Genomic DNA, 20,910 nt, shown 5'->3' on the forward strand with positions numbered 1-20,910 from the left:
CAAAAACCCATTGTGAGAAACCTATTTATGGAGATTACCTCAAAGACATAAAATTATAGAGCTGTGTACTTGGACCATACTCTTTTGGTACATTCTATATGTGCTTTTGGTCTGTAGTTTCCTTGTGGCATTTTTGTCTGGTTTTGGTGTCAGAGTAATACTGGCCTCATAAAATGAGTTGAAAAGTATTCTTTCCTCCTTTCTGGAAGAGTTTGCAAATAACTGGTGTTTGTTTGTTTGTTTTTAATGTTTGGTAGAATTCAGCAGTGAAGCCATTTGGGCCTGGGCTTTATGAGTAGTTTTTTAATTACTAATTTAATTATTTCATTTGTTATAGGTCTATTCAGATCGTCTCTTCCTTCTTGTTTTCTTTTTTAAATTTTTTTAAAAATTTTATTTTAGTGAGAGAGTATGCCCAAGTCGGGGAGAGAGGCAGAGGGAGAGACAGAGAGAATTGTAAGCAGGCTTTACGCTCATCATGGAGCCCAACGTAGGGCCCAGTCCTTGACCCTGGGATCACGACCTGAGCCACAATAAAGAGTTGGACACTCAACTGGTTGAGCCACCCAGGCGCCCCCATCTCTTCCTTCTTGAGTCAGTTTTGGTAGTTTGTATCTTTCTAGGAATTTGTCCATTTCATCCAAGGTGCCTAATGTGTTGATGTACAGTTGTGCCTATTATTCCTTAATTAACTTTTTTTATTTCTGCAAGGTTGATGGTAATGTCTCCTTTTTCATTTCTGATTCCTAGATGTGCACCTTGTAGGAAATAGCTGCATAAAATTTCTTATTGGGGCTAGTGTCATGATGTCATCCACATGTTGTCCATTGATTTCTACAGTGTTTTTTTTTTTTTTTTTTTTCTGTAGGATGTAGAGGAGACCATTCTCTGATCTCTCAGTGTCATAAAAAGCTGTGCATCCCCTGAGCAAATAGGACTGTTTAATCCTGTGGGCACTGTGGATCATTCCACAAACTGTTTCCTTGCTTCAGCTGCTAGGAAGAGACTGAGTCAAATATGGGATGCCTACATTAGTTTTCTAGCGCTGCTGTAACAAAGTACCACAAACTCATTGGCTTAAATAATGGGAATTTATTCTCTCATAGATCTGAAGGTTATAAGTCCAAAATCAAGGTGTCACCAAGGCCATGGTCCCTCTAAAACCTGTAGAGAAAATCCTTCCGTGCTTCTTCCTAGCTTCTGGTGGTGGTGGCCAGCCATCCTTGCTTTCTTTGCAGCTGTGTCACTCTAGTCTCCACCTTTCTTGCACATGATCTCCTTTGTGTGTCTGTATGCAGGTTTCCTTTTTATAAAAACCCCAGTCATATTGGATTAAGCCCTATCTAGTGACCTCACCTTAACTTGATTACATCTGCAAACATTCTATTTCCAAATAATAACCCCAGGTTTGGTACCTGAACTTAAGACGTCAACATATCTTTTTCTAGGGGGAAGGATACACAATTCAACTTGTAACACCTACCAGTTCCTGTGCTAATCTTTTATTTTCCTTTTGTCCTGATGCCCTGGAATACTTAGTTTTTTTCTTAATTATATGCATCTTGGCAGAATTTGAAGGAAAGAAGGCAGAAAGGAAGGAAAAAAGGAGGGAAGAAAAGAGAAAAAGGAAGGGAGGAAGAAAAGTTTGCCAAGAGAAATCAGACACGGAACTTGGAGAACAGAGTTGCTGGAATGGGGAATGGAATGGGGAAGACTGACTGGAAAAGTGTTCTCAGAATTACTCTTTTAGGAGGACTACAGCTTAGCTGACCTAGAGAAAAGTGGAAGGTAATTTGAAGAGCTGAGAATTGGGAGACAGGTATGATCTAGCTACCTTTTAAAAAGTATGTATTTACTTACTTCATTACTTATTTAATTCCAGTATAGTTAACATACAGGGTTATATTAGTTTCATGTGTACAGTACAGCAATTGGACAATTCTATACATTATTCATTGCTCATCTTGATAAGTGTACTCTTAATCTCCATCACCTATTTCACCCATCACTCCACCCACCTCCCCTCTGGTGACCATCAGTTTGTTCTCTATAGTTAAGAGTCTGTTTTGGGTTTGTCTCTTTTTTTCTTTGTTCATTTGTTTTGCTTCTTGAATTCCACATATGAGTGAAATCACATGGTATTTGTCTTTCTCTGACTTATTTCACTTAGCATTATACTCTCTAGCTCCATCCGTATTGTTGCAAGTGTCAAGATTTCATTCTGATCTAGCTACTTTTTAATACCCATATTAATAGACATCAGGTTTTGTGGTGCTTGAAAGCGTACACAGTATTGAGTACCCATGTATTCTAGTTATTGAGGACACAGACCCATAAATCATTGATTTAATGCATATAATTTACCTTAGAGGACAGCACCCTATTCCTACAGGATATTCCCTAAATGACATCTTAGCTGACCATTTAATAGGTTGTTCTAATGGTATATCAGGCTAGTTGCTTCTGGATGTGTATATTTTATAGAATCAGCCAAAGATACCAAATAAACCAACATTTCCTCTTTCATCTGTTCCTCATCTTAATCCATTACAGGTGAGAATCTTTCTCCTGCTGTTACAGCCCACCAAGAGTTATCATCACTCCCTTACAACCAGAAATGGGGTTCTTGTTACCATCAGGTGGGTAAACAACCCAGGTCCAGAATCCCATCCTGAGGTTTGGAGGTTCTAAGCTTCTCCTTTCTGGGACAACTCTGGTACCTACTCTCTTAGCTTCGGTCCCCCCAAATGCAGTGACTGAGACAAGAACTGAATGCAGGTGGTCTGAGAGGTGATCATGGGAAGTGAGGCCCCGGCAACAGGGAGAGTAAGAAAGAAATGCACACCAAGATGAAGAGGCTTCGTTTGTTAACTATAAATGTGTCTTTCAAATAATGTTTTCATTTTATACTTGCTATTACACTTGTAACAAAACTTATTCCCACATAGTAGACTATATTCAATCCTCACCTCTAGGTTTTTTCAGACCCAACTTCTTCATTTTTTATGTCTATCATTTTCTGCCATCTAATGTTTAGAAAAAACGTTCACGTAGATTTTATGCTTTTTTCATTGGTTGGCTTTTTGCTTGAAGATTTATGAAACTATTTACACGTATCTTTGAACCTTTACATTTTCACTGTAATTACATATAAATGCACTTTTCTTTTTTGCTCGAAATATAGTGAACTAAGCTTGAAGTTTGTCCTGAAGGAAGTTTTAAGCAAGAGCATTGATAGTGACATTTATATTTTAAGTATACCGCCTTGGGGAAGTAGTGGGACTGTGTTTGAAGAACACAAACTAGAGACCTGTAGGCCTATTGGAGTATTACAATACTGTGGACCAGAGCTGAGACCTTTTTAAGATTCACACTGTTCAGTATGTAGCAGAAAGTAATAACCAAGAGAACAGGTGGATGATGGCTTAGTAATAAGTAACTCCCCCATCTCCCTGCTATCTTTTACCTGCCTCAGTGTCCTTGAAGAGACTGAGCTCCGGCTCAGACAGTAACATGCCTGTGTACTCACCTCTAGAAAGTAGTGCTTCCCAGGGGGCCTTTTCCAGGTCACTGGAATGAGAAGAAAGCACTGGTGGCGGCCCTTCCTATGGGAATTCTCAGCGAAGCATTAGACAAGGATTTCTATTTCTCAGAACTGTTAGGAAGAAAGAGTACAAGGATTTATCTCAGAATTTCAATACGTTTGCAGAATCCATTGGTTCCCTATCCTGCGTTCTGTTGTGGTCTATGTGCATCCATTCGCCATGGACCACTCCATGCCTCTGACTATGGGAGGCTTGCAGGGCGCACTCGATAATATTTTACATTTTTCTTCTCTTAGGGCTGTAAAATTCCTCGTAAAGGCCCATGGTGCACTTTCTGGCCACTTCACTTGGCCCCAAAGTTGCAATTTCTGTGAACATACATACAGTTGAATGGACAGAATCAAACCTTATTGCTGTGAGATGCACTGAGGAATGTTTACGTCTAAAGTCAGGACTACCTTTTTGTTTACTACCACATCTTGAAGGGAAGAAAGGGAGGCCAGGAAGAAAGAACACACAAGAAAACACATGGAGAGAGGACACCTGGGTGGCTCACTCGGTTAGGCATCTGACTCTTAATTTCGGCTCAGGTCATGATCTCACAGTTGTGAGTCCGAGCCCCATATCGAGTTCTGTGCTGGCAGCGCAGAGCCTGCTTGGGATTCTCTCTCCCCTCTCTCTCTCTCTGCCCCTACCTCACTTGATCTCTCTGTCTCAAAAGTAAATACATAAACTTAAAAAAAGTGTTAAAAAAAAAAAAGACAGGGAGATATGATGCAGCAGTACAGGCCTTACTGTTCTTACACAGAGTCCTTCGCAAGGGTTATGCTTACAAAGTGACGTGTTGGGTGCTGCTCCATTGGCCACTTGCTCCAAATATTGGCGGCAGCGGGGGAAAGTGGGGGTGTTGTGGACTGCTTGTTTAAAGCACCTGTGTGGCTGGTTAGTGTGAGCATCTAGAGGCTTATCTCACCACAACCCCAGGGGTCTGTGTCCCCAGCTGTGGTCAGACTTGATGTGACCTGACCTGGTGTCAGACATTCCTCACAAGTTTCAGAAGTTCTTACCAACTCCTTTTGCCAAAGGAGAAAGACAAACTTGCACAAAAGACCTGGTTGGGCTATTTCTTGACATAATTATAAAGAATAACAACAATAAGGATCCTTTGATTTTCTTTTGTGTCTGTTTTACAATAGGAGAGAAAGAAACCATTGCATGTATGGCTTGGGTCTGCAACCAGAAGTCTGATTCACAGGTCTAGGGTTTATCATACTATCCTCAGAAAGACAGGATCAGAATGCTGTGGCCCACTGGCTCTGGCTCTGGCTGCTTGGGAAGATCCAGCCTGCCTCAATGTATGAATGATTTAGTTAATCCAGAACCTTCCTCCATGCCCAGCCAAACCTCATTCTCATTCCTCGAGTCACCACTCCTATGAAGACTTCTTAGACTATACCAGCTTATGGTGGATCTCGCTCATTTAAATTTCTCCTGTCCTCCAGGTTGGTATCATGCATGTACACATTCGCATTGTATCTTAGAAGCTAGCCTTGCCTTCACAGCTCAAGTACAGCTGACCCTTGCACGACACAGGGATTGGGGCATTGACCCCCTTCTGTGAAGTTAAAAGTTTCACATAAGTTTCGACTTCCCAAAAACTTAACTACTGATAGCTTACTGTAAATCAGAAGCCTCACCAATAACATAAGCAGTCAGTTGACACATATTTTGTATGTTATATGTATTATATACTATATTCTTTCAATAAAGGAAACTAGAGAAAAAATGTTATTAAGAAATCACAAGGAAGAGATGTACATTTATAGTTCTGTGTTGGTAAAAAAAAAAAAAAAAATCCACATATAAGTGGACCTGAGCAGTTCACACTGTGTTGTTCAAGGGTCAATCATATAATGATCTTAGTGGCAGGAATCAGATCTCATGTTTTAGACATTCTGTCCATAAAGCCTAGCACAGTGCTATAGAAATAGTAGGTTTCAGTAAACAGTTGGAGGAGTTGAAAATTCAAAGCATAGACTATCCTACTTATATGAGGTACTCAGAGAGGTCGAACTCAAAGAGACAGAAAGGGTGTCTGGGTGGTTCATTCGGTTAAACAACTGAATTTGGCTCAGGTCATGACCTCACAGCTCATGAGTTCGAGCCCTGCATCAAGCTCTGTGCTGACAGCTCAGAGCCTGGAGCCTGCTTTGGATTCTATGTCTCCCTGTCTCTCTGCCCCTCCCCCCATCATACTCTGTCTCTCTTTCTCTCTCAAAAAGAAATAAAACACAAAGTAAAATTAAAAAAAGACAAAGCAGAAGGGTGGCTGCCAGGAGCTGGGAGGGCAGGAAAATGGGAGTTAATGTTCAATGGGCACAGAGTTTCAGTTTAGGAAGATGAAAAAGTTCTGCAGATGGTTGGTGCGTGAGCAACGTGGATGTACTTAATGCCACGAAAAGGGTTTAAAAGGGTTAATATGGTAAATTTTACCACAATAGAAAAAATATTTCTAAAAGTCACATTCTATAGAAATCTGAGGCTCTTCCCTAGTTCTAGTCTCAGCTGCCTTCCCTGGTAACCCTGTGCAGGGTCAATACTATGGGTGAACGAAATTACCAGTTTGATGGGCTTGCTGGATAGGCTCAAGGGACTGGGTTCAGCTTCTCACTTGCCAGCTCCATGGATAAAAAAAAAAAAATGAGAACATTTGTACCAGGCTTTTAGTTTAGATTTGTTTTTGTAATTTGTGCCTACACAAGAATGGTTAGGAGGAGTGCAAATCCAGACCAAGCAGTGTTACAGTTGCCCTCAAAGTAAGGGCAAAAAGCTAGTGATGATGTGAATATGGGCAAGTTACTTAGGACCTCAGCCAGAGACACAGCTGCCAGAAGTTCCTTTGCTCTCAGGCTCTTCAAGTGTGAAGAATCTTGGGACCCAGCTTGGCTGGCTTTCTCCCCTGTGTGGTCAGGGGGATGGGTTTGGCTACTCTTACTTGACTCAGAGTGGGGGAGGGAGTTTTCCCAGTGAAGAGTTCTGTGTCCTGAAATAAAGGGGTGTTGGGCCAAGAAAAATGGCCGCCCCACACTGAGCTTTGTGCTCTGGGCAAAGAAAAATCAGCCAGGGGCCCTGCCCTCAAGTATCTTGTTCTTTAATCATTAATGACCTGTATGTCTGTTTTCAAAGAACAGTTGTTGTATGTTTCTTCTTTTCTTTTTTTTTTAATTTTTTAAATTTTATTTATTTATTTTTTATTTATTTTTTAACATTTATTTATTTTTGAGACAGAGACAGAGCATGAACGGGGGAGGGTCAGAGAGAGGGAGACACAGAATCTGAAACAGACTCCAGGCTCCGAGCTGTCAGCACAGAGCCCAACGCGGGGCTCGAACTCACGGACCGCGAGATCATGACCTGAGCCGAAGTCGGCAACTCAACCGACTGAGCCACCCAGGCGCCCCTTTATTTATTTATTTTGAGAGAGACAGAGAAGCGTGAGTGGGGGAGGGGGGAGAGAAAGAGAGAGAGAGAGAGAGAGAGAGAGAGAGAGAGAATGAATCCCAAGCAGGCTTCCAGCAAGTGCAGAGCTCAACATGGGGCCCAATCCCATGAAACCGTGAGATGATGACCTGAGATGAAACTGAGAGTCAGATGCTTCACCGACAGAGCCACCCAGGTGCCCCTGTTTCTTCTTTTCAAAGGGAGTTGAACACTTTGATCTTAAGGGTTTTTAAGTTGGCACCTAAAATCATTTGACTTTGGTTTAATAAGGGGGACTTATCAGGTTGTGGAAGTGAAAATGCTTCATGAAAAGTGCTTGAAATGAACTCAAGGCCACATTAACATTTGATCTCCACCTCCAAACAGAAGCTATTTTTACATTCCTATTTACTAGTATGATATACTATAAACATTTTTCCCCATGACTCAATAAGATGGGATATTTTTCTCCTTTCTTCAGATAGTTCTCAATTTCAATGTGACACAGAGTTCCCATTTTCCCCCATAAATTGCATATTTATAGCACACAGGAATAGCCGGAATGCCATGTCTCTCAAAAGTACTTCTGTATTTGAATTATGGAGAAAATGACTTGATACGGTTCTGAACTTTGGGCACTCTTTTGATATAGCTGGAGCGGGGGAGAACAGGACTCCGTGTTCCAGGCCTGGGTCCTGTTTGTTCAGAAAACTGTCCTCTGAGCCTGCCCCCAACAGTGTGCACTTGGTGTAGGGTGATGAGGGGAGGGACCAGTGTAGGCAGTCGGAAGCAGAGCTCGTTCACAAGCAAAGTCAGTGTGGTGGTTAAGAACACAGGCTTTGAACATGGTGCTTGGGTTCAGCTTTGCCATATACTAGCTCTGAAAGCTTGGAACAGTTCCTTAGCTTCTCTGCTTCCTTCGCTTTTTCCTGTCTAAACTGCATAACAGAAGGAGTCACACTTAGCATTATGACAAGAATGGAATATGATAGCACATGAAAAACTCTCACCACAGTGTTTGCCCAGAGTGAGTCATTAGTCAACCATGGTAGTTGTCCCTGAATGAGTTATAAAGCAGCACAAGGGATATTTTCTGTTCATTGTACCCTTCTTCCCCTTCCTCCTGAGACCGGCTCAGCTCCCTACTTGGGATGAGGTGCCCTTTATTCCCTTGAGAAAGCTAAGCGGGATCTTAGGGTGAGGGTTGCACAGAAGGCCCTCAAACCTGCCTCTGGTCCAGGCCCCATGTTGGGGTTCTTGTGGGGCTAGTCCTCTTCACCATGGTAAGGGACTACACCATGACCTGGGAGCCAAGTACACATTTGCCTGGAGGAGCCTAAGTACAGTAGATGTCCCCTTTACAAGCCTGTGATTTAGGTGACAATGGGCAGCTAGTGGAGCATTGAAGAACTTGTTTTTTTATTGTTGCTTTTTAAAATGAATTTTACAGGGGCACCTGGGTGGCTCAGTCAGTTAAGTGTCCAACTTCAGCTTAGGTCATGATCTCAGAGTTTGTGAGTTCAAGCCCCGCATCGGGCTCTGTGCTGACAGCTCAGAGCCTGGAGCCTGCTTCAGATTCCGTGTCTCCCTTTCTCTCTGCCCGTCCCATGCTCGCACTCTGTCTCTCTCTCTCTCTCAAAAATAAATAAACATTAGAAAATTAAAAATAAAATAAAATAAAATAAATTTTACAGGGGCATCTATGTGGCTCACTTGGTTGAGTGTCGGACTCTTGATTTCAGCTCAGGTCATGATCCCAGGGTTGTGGGATCAAGTCCTATGTCAGGCTCTGCACTAAGCATGGAGTCTGCTTAAGATTCTCCTCTCTTGGTCAGCCATCTGGATGTCTGCTTTGGAAAAGTGTCTATTCATGTCTTCTGCCCATTTCTTCACTGGATTATTTGTTTTTTGGGTGAGTTTGATGGCTCATTCAGCTAAGCATCTGACTTCAGCTCAGGTCATGATCTCATTGTTCATGAGTTCGAGCCCCGCTGTTGGGCTCTGTGCTGAGAGCTTGGAGCCTGTAGGCTGCTTCGGATTCTGTGTCTGCCTCTCTCTCTGCCCCTCCCCTGCTCTCTCTCTCTCTCTCTCTCTCCTTCAAAAACAATAAACATCAAAAAAAATTTTTTAAAAAGGTTCTCTCTCTCTTTTTCTCTCTCTCTCCATCTCTGCCCCTCCCCCCTGCTTGTGCATGTGCTCTCTCTCTCTCTCTCTCTCTCTCTCTAAAATAAAATAAAAACTAAGAAAATTAAAATGAACTTCACAGTGCAATTTATGTACAGTAAAATGCTACCATTTTAAATGTATAGTTTGATGGGTTTTGAAAAATGTGTACAGCCATGTAAGCACCACCTAAATCCAGATACAGAATATTTCCATAACTCTTCCAAATTCTCTTATACCCTGTTCACTAAATCTTCCTTTTTCCCACCTGCAAGCAACCACTGATCTGTTTTCTGTCACTATAGAAAAGTTTGCATTTTCTAGAATTTCATACAAATGGAATATAAAAGGCTTCTTTCATTTATCATAGATAGTGCTTTTGAGATTCACCTATGTTGCATGTATCAGTGGATTCTTTTTTTTTTTTTTTTTTTTTTTGGCTGAGTTTTATATACCACAGTTCATTTATCCATTCCTCTGTTGATGGACATTTGGGTTTTTTCTGGTTTGAGGGTATTGTTTATATAGTATTTTGAAAATGCTGCTTTGCCCTGATGAATATGGATGCAAAAATTCTCAATAAGATACTAGCAAATCGAATTCAACAGCATATAAAAAGAATTATTCACCATGATCAAGTGGGATTCATTCCTGGGATGCAGGGCTGGTTCAACATTCACAAATCAATCAATGTGATACATCACATTAACAAAAAAAAAGAGAAGAACCATATGATCCTGTCAATCGATGCAGAAAAGGCCTTTGACAAAATCCAGCACCCTTTCTTAATAAAAACCCTTGAGAAAGTCGGGATAGAAGGAACATACTTAAAGATCATAAAAGCCATTTATGAAAAGCCCACAGCTAACATCATCCTCAACGGGGAAAAACTGAGAGCTTTTTCCCTGAGATCAGGAACACGACAGGGATGCCCACTCTCACCGCTGTTGTTTAACATAGTGCTGGAAGTTCTAGCATCAGCAATCAGACAACAAAAGGAAATCAAAGGCATCAAAATTGGCAAAGATGAAGTCAAGCTTTCGCTTTTTGCAGATGACATGATATTATATATGGAAAATCCGATAGACTCCACCAAAAGTCTGCTAGAACTGATACATGAATTCAGCAAAGTTGCAGGATACAAAATCAATGTACAGAAACCAGTTGCATTCTTATACACTAACAACGAAGCAACAGAAAGACAAATAAAGAAACTGATCCCATTCACAATTGCACCAAGAAGCATAAAATACCTAGGAATAAATCTAACCAAAGATGTAAAGGATCTGTATGCTGAAAACTATAGAAAGCTTATGAAGGTAATTGAAGAAGATTTAAAGAAATGGAAAGACATTCCCAGCTCATGGATTGGAAAAATAAATATTGTCAAAATGTCAATACTACCCAAAGCTATCTACACATTCAATGCAATCCCAATCAAAATTGCACCAGCATTCTTCTCGAAACTAGAACAAGCAATCCTAAAATTCATATGGAACCACAAAAGGCCCCGAATAGCCAAAGGAATTTTGAAGAAGAAGACCAAAGCAGGAGGCATCACAATCCCAGACTTTAGCCTCTACTACAAAGCTGTAATCATCAAGACAGCATGGTATTGGCACAAAAACAGACACACAGACCAATGGAATAGAATAGAAACCCCAGAACTAGACCCACAAACGTATGGCCAACTCATCTTTGACAAAGCAGGAAAGAACATCCAATGGAAAAAAGACAGCCTCTTTAACAAATGGTGCTGGGAGAACTGGACAGCAACATGCAGAAGGTTGAAACTAGACCACTTTCTCACACCATTTACAAAAATAAACTCAAAATGGATAAAGGACCTAAATGTGAGACAGGAAACCATCGAAACCTTAGAGGAGAAAGCAGGAAAAGACCTCTCTGACCTCAGCCATAGCAATCTCTTACTCGACACATCCCCAAAGGCAAGGGAATTAAAAGCAAAAGTGAATTACTGGGACCTTATGAAGATAAAAAGCTTCTGCACAGCAAAGGAAACAACCAACAAAACTAAAAGGCAACCAACGGAATGGGAAAAGATATTTGCAAATGACATATCGGACAAAGGGCTAGTATCTAAAATCTATAAAGAGCTCACCAAACTCCACACCCGAAAAACAAATAACCCAGTGAAGAAATGGGCAGAAAACGTGAATAGACACTTCTCTAAAGAAGACATCCAGATGGCCAACAGGCACATGAAAAGATGTTCAGCGTCGCTCCTTATCAGGGAAATACAAATCAAAACCACACTCAGGTATCACCTCACGCCAGTCAGAGTGGCCAAAATGAACAAATCAGGAGACTATAGATGCTGGAGAGGATGTGGAGAAACGGGAACCCTCTTGCACTGTTGGTGGGAATGCAAATTGGTGCAGCCGCTCTGGAAAGCAGTGTGGAGGTTCCTCAGAAAATTAAAAATAGACCTACCCTATGACCCAGCAATAGCACTGCTAGGAATTTACCCAAGGGATACAGGAGTACTGATGCATAGGGGCACTTGTACCCCAATGTTCATAGCAGCACTCTCAACAATAGCCAAATTATGGAAAGAGCCTAAATGTCCATCAACTGATGAATGGATAAAGAAATTGTGGTTTATATACACAATGGAATACTACGTGGCAATGAGAAAAAATAAAATATGGCCTTTTGTAGCAACGTGGATGGAACTGGAGAGTGTAATGCTAAGTGAAATAAGCCATACAGAGAAAGACAGATACTATATGTTTTCACTCTTATGTGGATCCTGAGAAACTTAACAGGAACCCATGGGGGAGGGGAAGGAAAAAAAAGAAGACTGTTAAAAACTGAGAACAAACTGAGGGTTGATGGGGGGTGGGAGGGAGGGGAGGGTGGGTGATGGGTATTGAGGAGGGCACCTTTTGGGATGAGCACTGGGTGTTGTATGGAAACCAATTTGTCAATAAATTTCATATATATATATATATATATAAAAAAGAAAATGCTGCTTTGAACATATAAGTCTTTGTGTGGACATATATGATATATATACTTTTAAGTTTTTTATTTATTTACTTTAAGTAAACTCTACACCCAACATGGGGATCAAATTCATGACCCCAGGATCAAGAGTCCAATGCTCTTCCGACTAAGCCAGCCAGGCACCCCTGTGTGGATATAAATTTTAACTTCCTTTGGATAGATACCTGAAGTAGAATTACTGCATAATATGGTGACTGTATGTTTAAATTTGTGAGAAACTACTAAATGTTTTCTGACGTAGTGGTAATGTTTTACACTCCTAACAGCAACGTATGAGAGTTCCAAGGGGTTCACATCCTCAATGACACTTAATATGGTCTGTCTCTCATTTTGGTCATTCTAGTGGGTGCAAAGTAGTACCTCATTTTGTTTGTTTTTTTGTTTTGTTTTTTTTTGAGAGAGAGAAAATGCCTATGCGTGGGGGGAGGGGCAGAGGGAGAGGGAGAGAGAGAGGGAGAGAGATAATCCCAATCAGGCTCCAGGCTAAACTCCATGCTAAGCCCTAATGCAGGGCTCAATTCCATGACCCTGGGATCATGACCTGAGCTGAAATCAAGGGTCAGATGCTCAACTGACTGGGCCACCCAGGCACCCCCTCATTTTGGTTTTAATTGGCATTCTCTTAATGACTAATGATGTTGAGGTCTTCCCGTGTATTTATTGGTCATTCATATATCTTGTTTTGTGGAGTGTGATTTCAAATATTTTGCCTATATTTAATTGGTTTCTATCTTCATAGTTTTTTTTTTATTTTAATGTTTATTTTTGAGAGAGAGAGAGAGAGAGAGAGAGAGAACATGAATGGGAGAGGGGAAGAGAAGAGAGGGAGACAGAGGATCTGAGGCTCTGTGCTGACAGCAAAGAGCCTGATGCGGGGCTTAAACTCACAAACTGTGAGATCATGACCTGAGCTAAAATCAGACACTTAACCGACTGAGTCACCCAGATGCCCCTCTGTCCTCATAGTTGAATTGTATTAATTCTTTATGTATTCTGCATACAAATTCTTTGTCAGATGTATGCATTGCAAATATTCTCTCCCATTCTATGGGATAAAATAGAGTGCTCTGACTTATATGACAAATTTTAAGGTGATATTTATCACATGGAATCCATGACCTGAATGAAAGGTTAGGGAAACTATAGGTTTTTAATGAGAAAGTCAAGTTTAATTAATTATCCTCTGATGAGTAGATTTGCATTGGGGTTTGGCAAGTGAAGTTTAACAGCTAATTACAAGGACTGTCTGTAAATAATAAGTAACCTGTATCCCCAGTTTCATGGTGGAGATGTCACAGTTGCTGTTTGTTGAAGGACAGCAAGGCAGATGGAATGAATACTAACTGAAACCTTATAGGGGCCTCCCAAAAACAGTGCTCTGAGAGTTGAAGAATGGATCTCAGTTGTCAACCACAGATTGAGATGGAATCAGTAGTTTCAGAGTATATGCTGTGTGCCCGGTTGCCTTTGAATCATGGAGGCAGCAGAGACTTCCAGATGGCGTCTAGTTGTTTCCCTTCTACCAGGCCATAATGCATCCAGTTATTTCAGACAATATCATCTTGCTCTGTCCTTCCAATTCTGTCTCCCATTTAGCTAATTCCCTTCAATACTTAGGTAACAGGCAAAGTTCGTATAATTTACTATATCAAGAGCATTTGGCAGAATTCAACACCCATTCATGACTTAGACATCTTGGAATAGAAGGGAACTCCCTTGACCTAACAAAGGGCATCTATAAAAACCCTATAGCTAACATCATACTGAATGGTGCATGAGTGAATGTTTTTTCCTTAATACTGAGAAAATCACTTTGGCTGCAGAATGCAGAATGGATTGTAGAGAGGTGGGCAAAAGTCAGGATATAATGCCATCTAGGAGATTATTGCAGTAGTTCGGGCAAAGTTGAAAGCTTAGACTTGAGTGGCAGCCAGAGAAGCGAGAGATGGCCGACAGGCAGAACAGACGGCGCTTATTCACAGATTGGATGTGGGGATTGAGGGAGTGTTGTGAGGGTGACTCCTGGGTGTTAGCTCACTCAGCTGGATGCATGGTGCTGCCACTCAGTGAACAGGAAAATCAGGAAGATGAGAAATGGACGTTTTCCTCTGCAGAGACTCTACTCTCTATATACCATGGCCCCCCAAAGTCAGTAAGAAGAGTCTGCTATCTGTGGAAGAGATATGTATTCAGAAGGGGAGTAAAGTATTTTCAAGTGTCTGAAAATATATTCAAATACACAGGCCTCCGTGACTATACATGCATACTGAAGGAGAAACACAGGGCTTATGAAATAAATTGTTGGGAAGATGTGCCAATTCTGAAATAGTGGAGAAGTGAGAAGGATAGATTTCAAGATGCTTGATAATAAAGCGCTTTTTTTAAAAATTTTATTTTAACGTTTTATTCATTTTTGAGACAGAGAGAGACAGAGCATGAACAGGGGAGGGTCAGAGAGAGAGGGAGACACAGAATCTGAAACAGGCTCCAGGCTCTGAGTTGTCAGCACAGAGCCCGACGCGGGGCTCGAACTCACGGACCGTGAGATCATGACCTGAGGTGAAGTCGGACTCTCAACCGACTGAGCCACCCAGGCACCCCTAAAGCTCTTTAACGTATTACCTAATTTAGGTATCACTATATCCATATGAGATAGAATTTTTCTGATACCTGCTTTCAGATGAGAAACCAGAGGCTCACATTTATTGATTTGTTCAACACAAATCAATAGTGAAAGGGGGTTTTAAATTTAAATCTTATGATGGTAGTGTCCCTGACCTTTTCAGTGCTGCAGTGAAAGTTAACTTCAGCCAGGAAGAGGGTCATCAGAAAGAATTCAGGTCTCTATAGGCTGTGTCTTCTCTTATAGGCTGTTTCTTTTTCTCCTACCCAGCTCAATCCTACTTACCCTTCAAAGCTCAGTTCAGATTGTTCAGCTTTCATAAATCTTTTATATCCATTCTTGCCTACTGATTTCTTCCATTCAAAACATTTAAATCATATTTTATTTAATGCAATATTTCAAAAATAACATTTCAACATGTAGTCAATATAAAATGGAGATATTTTACATTTTTTTTCTGTACTAAGGCTTTGAAATCTAGTATACACTTTACACTTACAGCACATCTCAGTTTGGACACATCTATTTTTTTACCTACTGGTTTGTCCGCCGTCTCCTCCTTCATTACCTTCTCTTCTGCTGTTACTGAGAAGATGGTGCACTTTCTAGTTGTCACCTCCACGGCTTTCACCCCAGCCATCACCTGACATCCCAACCCATCTGTGCCACATATTTCTAGAGCCTTCTGCCTGGCAGGGCATCACAGCTGTCCACCCTCAGAGTCAGTTTTCAAGCTGCTGTTGCTAGCCACCCAAGCAGAGGCTGCTATCACACGCTCTGTGAGGAGTGAAGCCTCTTCCTGCCCTGTTTTGTTGGCATTGTGACCATGACCCCCAAGGACTCAGACCTGGGCAGTGTAGTCAAAGCCTGCAGAGTTCAAAAATGGACTCCCTCCTCTGGAGGTGGGGGTAGAGAGTGTGAGATGGTCCCCAAGCTGCCACCACCTGTGTCTGCCATCACTGGTATCTCTTTGGCTTCCTCAGGGCCTTTGGTACTGATGTGGGTCTCCCGGGCATGGTTGGGAGTAGTGAGGCCACAGGTTTGATCAGCCCCAGACCAGTTGACAGGTGGGAGGAGCGTGTGTTTTCCTCTTCCATAATTGGACCTCCCCATGGAACTTGCCCTTTGTATCATTCTGTGTGATATGTGTGTGTTTACCACATACTATTTTGTCCTTTTACTTAAATCTACATCTGTTCACTTATGTATTCATTATTTTTCAATGTACTATATATAGTCATTTATATATAGTATATATATATATAGTATTATATATAGTCATTTACACAAAAGGGTACTAAGTGTTTCCATTTATATGAAGTTCTAGAATAGGCAAAACTAATCTACAGTGAAGAAAAAATAGTGGTATGTGTGTGTTTTTAAATGCGGATTGACAGAAAATGGGTATAAGGGAGTACTATGTATCTTCAGAGGGTTTGGGTTACACAGGTAAATTTATTTTTCAAAATTACTTAGTGATACTCTTAAGATTTTTACCTTTCACTGAAAGTGAATTTTGCCTTAAAAGAAAAAAAAATCATAAACATATTGAATTACAGTCAGTGATATCCATGCTGAAGTATTTAGAGGTGAATTATACTGTTATCTGTAAATTACTATGAAATGCATTAAAAATAAGATTACTAGGGGCGCCTGGGTGGCTTGGTCGGTTAAGCGTCCGACTTCGGCTCAGGTCACAATCTCGCGGTCGGTGGGTTCGAGCCCCGCGTCGGGCTCTGTGCTGACAGCTCAGAGCCTGGAGCCTGTTTCAGATTCTGTGTCTCCCTCTCTCTGTGACCCTCCCCTGTTCATGCTCTGTCTCTCTCTGTCTCAAAAATAAATAAACATTAAAAAAAATTAAAAAAAAAATAAGATTACTTAGTAGATGGATAGAAGGATAGATAAATGAATAGACATGTAAGAAAGAAGGAGTAAAATGTTAATTGTACGATCTAGATAATGGATACATGGGTTTGACTGTAAAATTCTTTCAATTTCTCCTTGTGTTTGAAAAATTTTCATAATAAAGAGGAGGGTAAAAAGAAAAATACAGTATCAGTGTAGACACAGCTGAGCAAGTGGTGTTGAAGTCTGTTGGAATGTTCTGAGGAGTCTTATGAAGTCTACCTCAGAACCTAGCTTGTTGGTGGTGAAAGGTAAAGCATTTATTCATTGGTTTCTTTCTTATCATATGAGTAATGGAAGGCCTCCGGCAGGTGCCCCACACCTTATGGAATTCCCATTGTAGGAAGCTAGAGGTACATAGCATGGGCGAAGGCTGGATGCTTCAGATTACATTTGGGTGCATCTGGTCAAAACCTGTACAGAACTGGTCACTTGCAGCAATGGCTGGAGTTAAGAGTCAGACAAGAGGTTATAAAGTGCTGCAGAAGAAGTATCGTGTTAGTTACCTATTGCTGCATGATGGATTACCCCAAAACTTAGTATCTCACAACAAACAATTATTTTTTTAACTTAAATTTTAGTTAACATACAGTGCAATGTGCATTTCAGGAGTAGAATTCAGTGATTCATCACTTACATACAACACCCAGTGCTCATCACAAGCGCCTTCCTTAGTACTCATCACCCATCTAGCACATCTCTCACTCACCTCCCTCTGTCAACCCATAGTTTGTTCTCTATCACTAAGAGTCTCCTGTGGTTTCCCTCTCTTCTCCTAACCCCCCACTTCCCATATGTTCATCTGTTTACAACAAACAGTTATTATCCACAGTTTCTATGGGTAAGGAATTCAGGATCAGCTTAGCTGGGTGGTTCTGGCTCAGGGTCTCCCATGGTATTATATCCAGTATTTAAAGCCAGGGCTGCATTTATCTGAAAACTTGATTTAGAGCTGAAAGAACCATGCCTCACAACATGGCCTTTGGCAAGAGTCTTAATACCCCCAATATGTGAACCTCATAGTTGAGGGCTATTTGCATGTCCCTATGACATGTCAACTGGCTTCCCTCAGAGTGAGTGATGAAATTGTGGGCAGAGGGATAGAGGGGGAAGGGGTGTGTGCAGGCAGGGGATAGGAGGGGAAAGATGTGTGTCACATTACTTTTATTTAGTCTCAGAAGTCTAGAAACACACTATCACTTCCACCATGTTCTCTTCCTTAGAAGTGAGTCACTAAATACAGTCCACACTCAAGGGGAAAAAAAGTAGGTTTCACCTTTTGAAGGAAGGACCCTCAAAGCATTTGAGAACATATTTTTAAACCACAACAGGTTTTTTAAAATGTTTATTTATTTATTTATTTTGAGAGAGGGAGAGAGAGAGAAAGATAGACTGAGACTGCGAGTGGGAGAGGGCAGAGAGAAAGGGAGAGAGAGAACCTCAAGCAGTCTCTGCGCTGTTAGCACAGGGGCTGACGCAGGGCTCAAAATCACGAGTCAGGCACTAAACTGTCTGAGTCACCCAGGTGCCCCCACAACCTGTTTGTATTAGAGTTCAACCTTTTACTTTTTAGAAACTTTATGCTCTCCATTTAGTCCAATCTGTCCAGAGTCTTCTTCAAGGTAGTGGCCAGATCCATATGCTACAAAGATTTAATACAGGAAGGCTAGTAGAAGAAGTTACAATCACTTCTGCTGCAACAGGCCCCAAGTCTGTAATTTGTCATTTCCCTTTCCCACTATCTGCTCAGATTTCCCTTGCCCTCAGCCAGTCCTTTGGCTGATCTAGGTTGCTCTCCTGATGGATGACTCAGACTTCCATCTCCGAGGGGTCAGAATTTTTAGTTGTCTGTGTAAGGCCAGATTGCAATTTCCCATTTCATCATCACCAGTCATAGAATCATCAATCACTGTCCCAGTGAATCTTGTGCATTCCAGGCACTCTCCTCCCTGCACACACTCTGTAACAGCAGTTTAGCTCTTCATGGTAATCAGAGTCAGTGACTCTTGCCAATATGGTAACATCTTTCTTGGCTTGCTGGTCTACTGCCTTGAAAGGTCTGAAGTTAACAGGTGGTAGTAATGTCTTCATGTTCAGTGGAAGCCCAACCACTTCCCCTAAGGAAATATTTTCCTACCTGAAAGTAGGACTGTTAATTCAACAGACTTCAACTGTGGGGGTAGGAAACACAACGTTTTAATTGGATCATGAAGAGTGATGGTGAGAGAGGGGCCAATCTACTTCCACCTCACATTTCCTGGACCAGTGTTGCTAGAAACTGGGGACGTGGTACCATATACCAGTTGTTGCTTTAGCATGTGTATACAGTATTCTGAAGGGCGGTATTATAATAGCAGAATGTTGTCCCTGAGCTGACACTTTAGCTGAGTTATTAAAATGACTTTCCAAGAAGCTCTGCTTCTAGCCATGATGGAGTAATTGCCTTTTGAACATAAGCAACTAGAAAACTGAACAAAATGTAGGAAATAATTGTTTTCAAATATTGGACAAGAGCCAGAGATTGCAGTCCCTGAGAAAACGAAAACAAATGGGCCAAGACCTACAACTGCATAGACTTTCTGCTTGTAGATAGCCCCAAGACTGTGATTCTGAAAGGGGAAACCATACAGAGTGTGGCAATCCCATGAAGTGAAGTAGATACAGATTGTAGTTCAAGAAGACTGAGATAATTCATAGTAACTATAAGAAGACCAAGGCAGAATACCTGAGAAAAGTGACTATACAAAAAGAGCTCAAGCAGCCTTTGTAGGAATACTCTTTAATCTTTGTCTGAACATCAGTCTACACAGGAATATGGTGCAATTCCAGAAGTCTGGAAGAACAACTTCCAATAAGAGACCAGTTGTGAGTCAGCTATAAGATAAATCATAATCTAAGTTTACACAGGACTGGGAGCCATTTTAATTCCCTCAAGCCAGAGTAAAAAGACCTTGGCAAATACACATGAAAGTTAGTAGAAATCCTAGAAAGGCAACATTTTGAAGTGGGGCTGAGTTATATCTCAATTAAATGCTATTCTAAACTGCCTTAGAAGAGCCTAAAAACATACCTCAAAAGGATCAACTATCTTCAAGAAAAATTCCAAAAGGAAAAGTCCAATACTCATTAAAGACATGCAATGAAGTCTAGCATCCAACAACTTACAATTTACAATACCCAGAATTCAGCACAAAAGTAACAGACATGCAGAATGAGGAAAATGTGAATGATAACCAAGAGAAAAATTAGTCACAAGACCAACTCAGAAATGACCATCTATGGGATTAGCAGACAAGAATATTAATACATCCATTAGAAATATGCTGCATATACTCAAAGATGAAGAAAGAGCCTGAAAATGATGAGATGAGAAATGGAAGATTTAAGAAGGACTCACCTCAAGCTTCTAGAGTTGAAAATAAAGTATCCAAAATTAACACACTGGTTGGATATAATAACAAATTAGATACTAGAGAAGAAAAGGGCAGTGAACATAATGACATAGAAAAAAACTATCATTAACTAACTTGAATATAAATTTTAAAAAAGGGGGCATCTGGCTGGCTCAGTCAGTTAAGCATCCAACTTCAGCTCAGGTCTTGATCTCATAGTCTGTGAGTTCTAGCCCCACATCTGTGCTGACAGCTCAGAGCCTGGAGCCTGCTTCAGATTCTGCTCTCCTCCACTCTCTCTCTCTCTCTCTCTCTGCCCCTCCCCCACTCATGCTCTGTTTCTCTCTCTCTTTCAAAAATAAATAAACATTTAAAATTTTTTAAATAAAAAAAACTGTCAAAAATCCACATTGAAGCACAGTGAGAAAAGATTGGAAAAGCAAAGCATCGCTAGTTATGGAATAATATCTAGTGGTGTACTATGTGTGCATTTGAAGTATCAGAAAGAAAGGAGAGAGGGAAGGGATCAAAAAATATTTGAAGAGGTAAAAGTAAAAAATGTCCAATTTTTCATGACTGTTAGGATGAATTATCTTTTTTTTTTTTTTTCCAAAAGGAAACTAAGTGTTGGTGAGGATGTGGAAAAATTGGGACACTTGTGTTTTCCTGGAGGGAATGTAAAATGCTGCTGCAGCTGTGGAAAAACAGTTTGGTGATTCCTCAAAAAGTTAAACAGAATTGTCACATGATATAGCAATTCCACTTCTCAGTA

The sequence above is a fragment of the Lynx rufus genome, unplaced genomic scaffold (genome assembly GCF_022079265.1).
Source record: "Lynx rufus isolate CCGP_SWC_20201006 ecotype Redwood Valley unplaced genomic scaffold, mLynRuf1.p SCAF_1, whole genome shotgun sequence".
Lineage (NCBI taxonomy): Eukaryota > Metazoa > Chordata > Mammalia > Carnivora > Felidae > Lynx > Lynx rufus.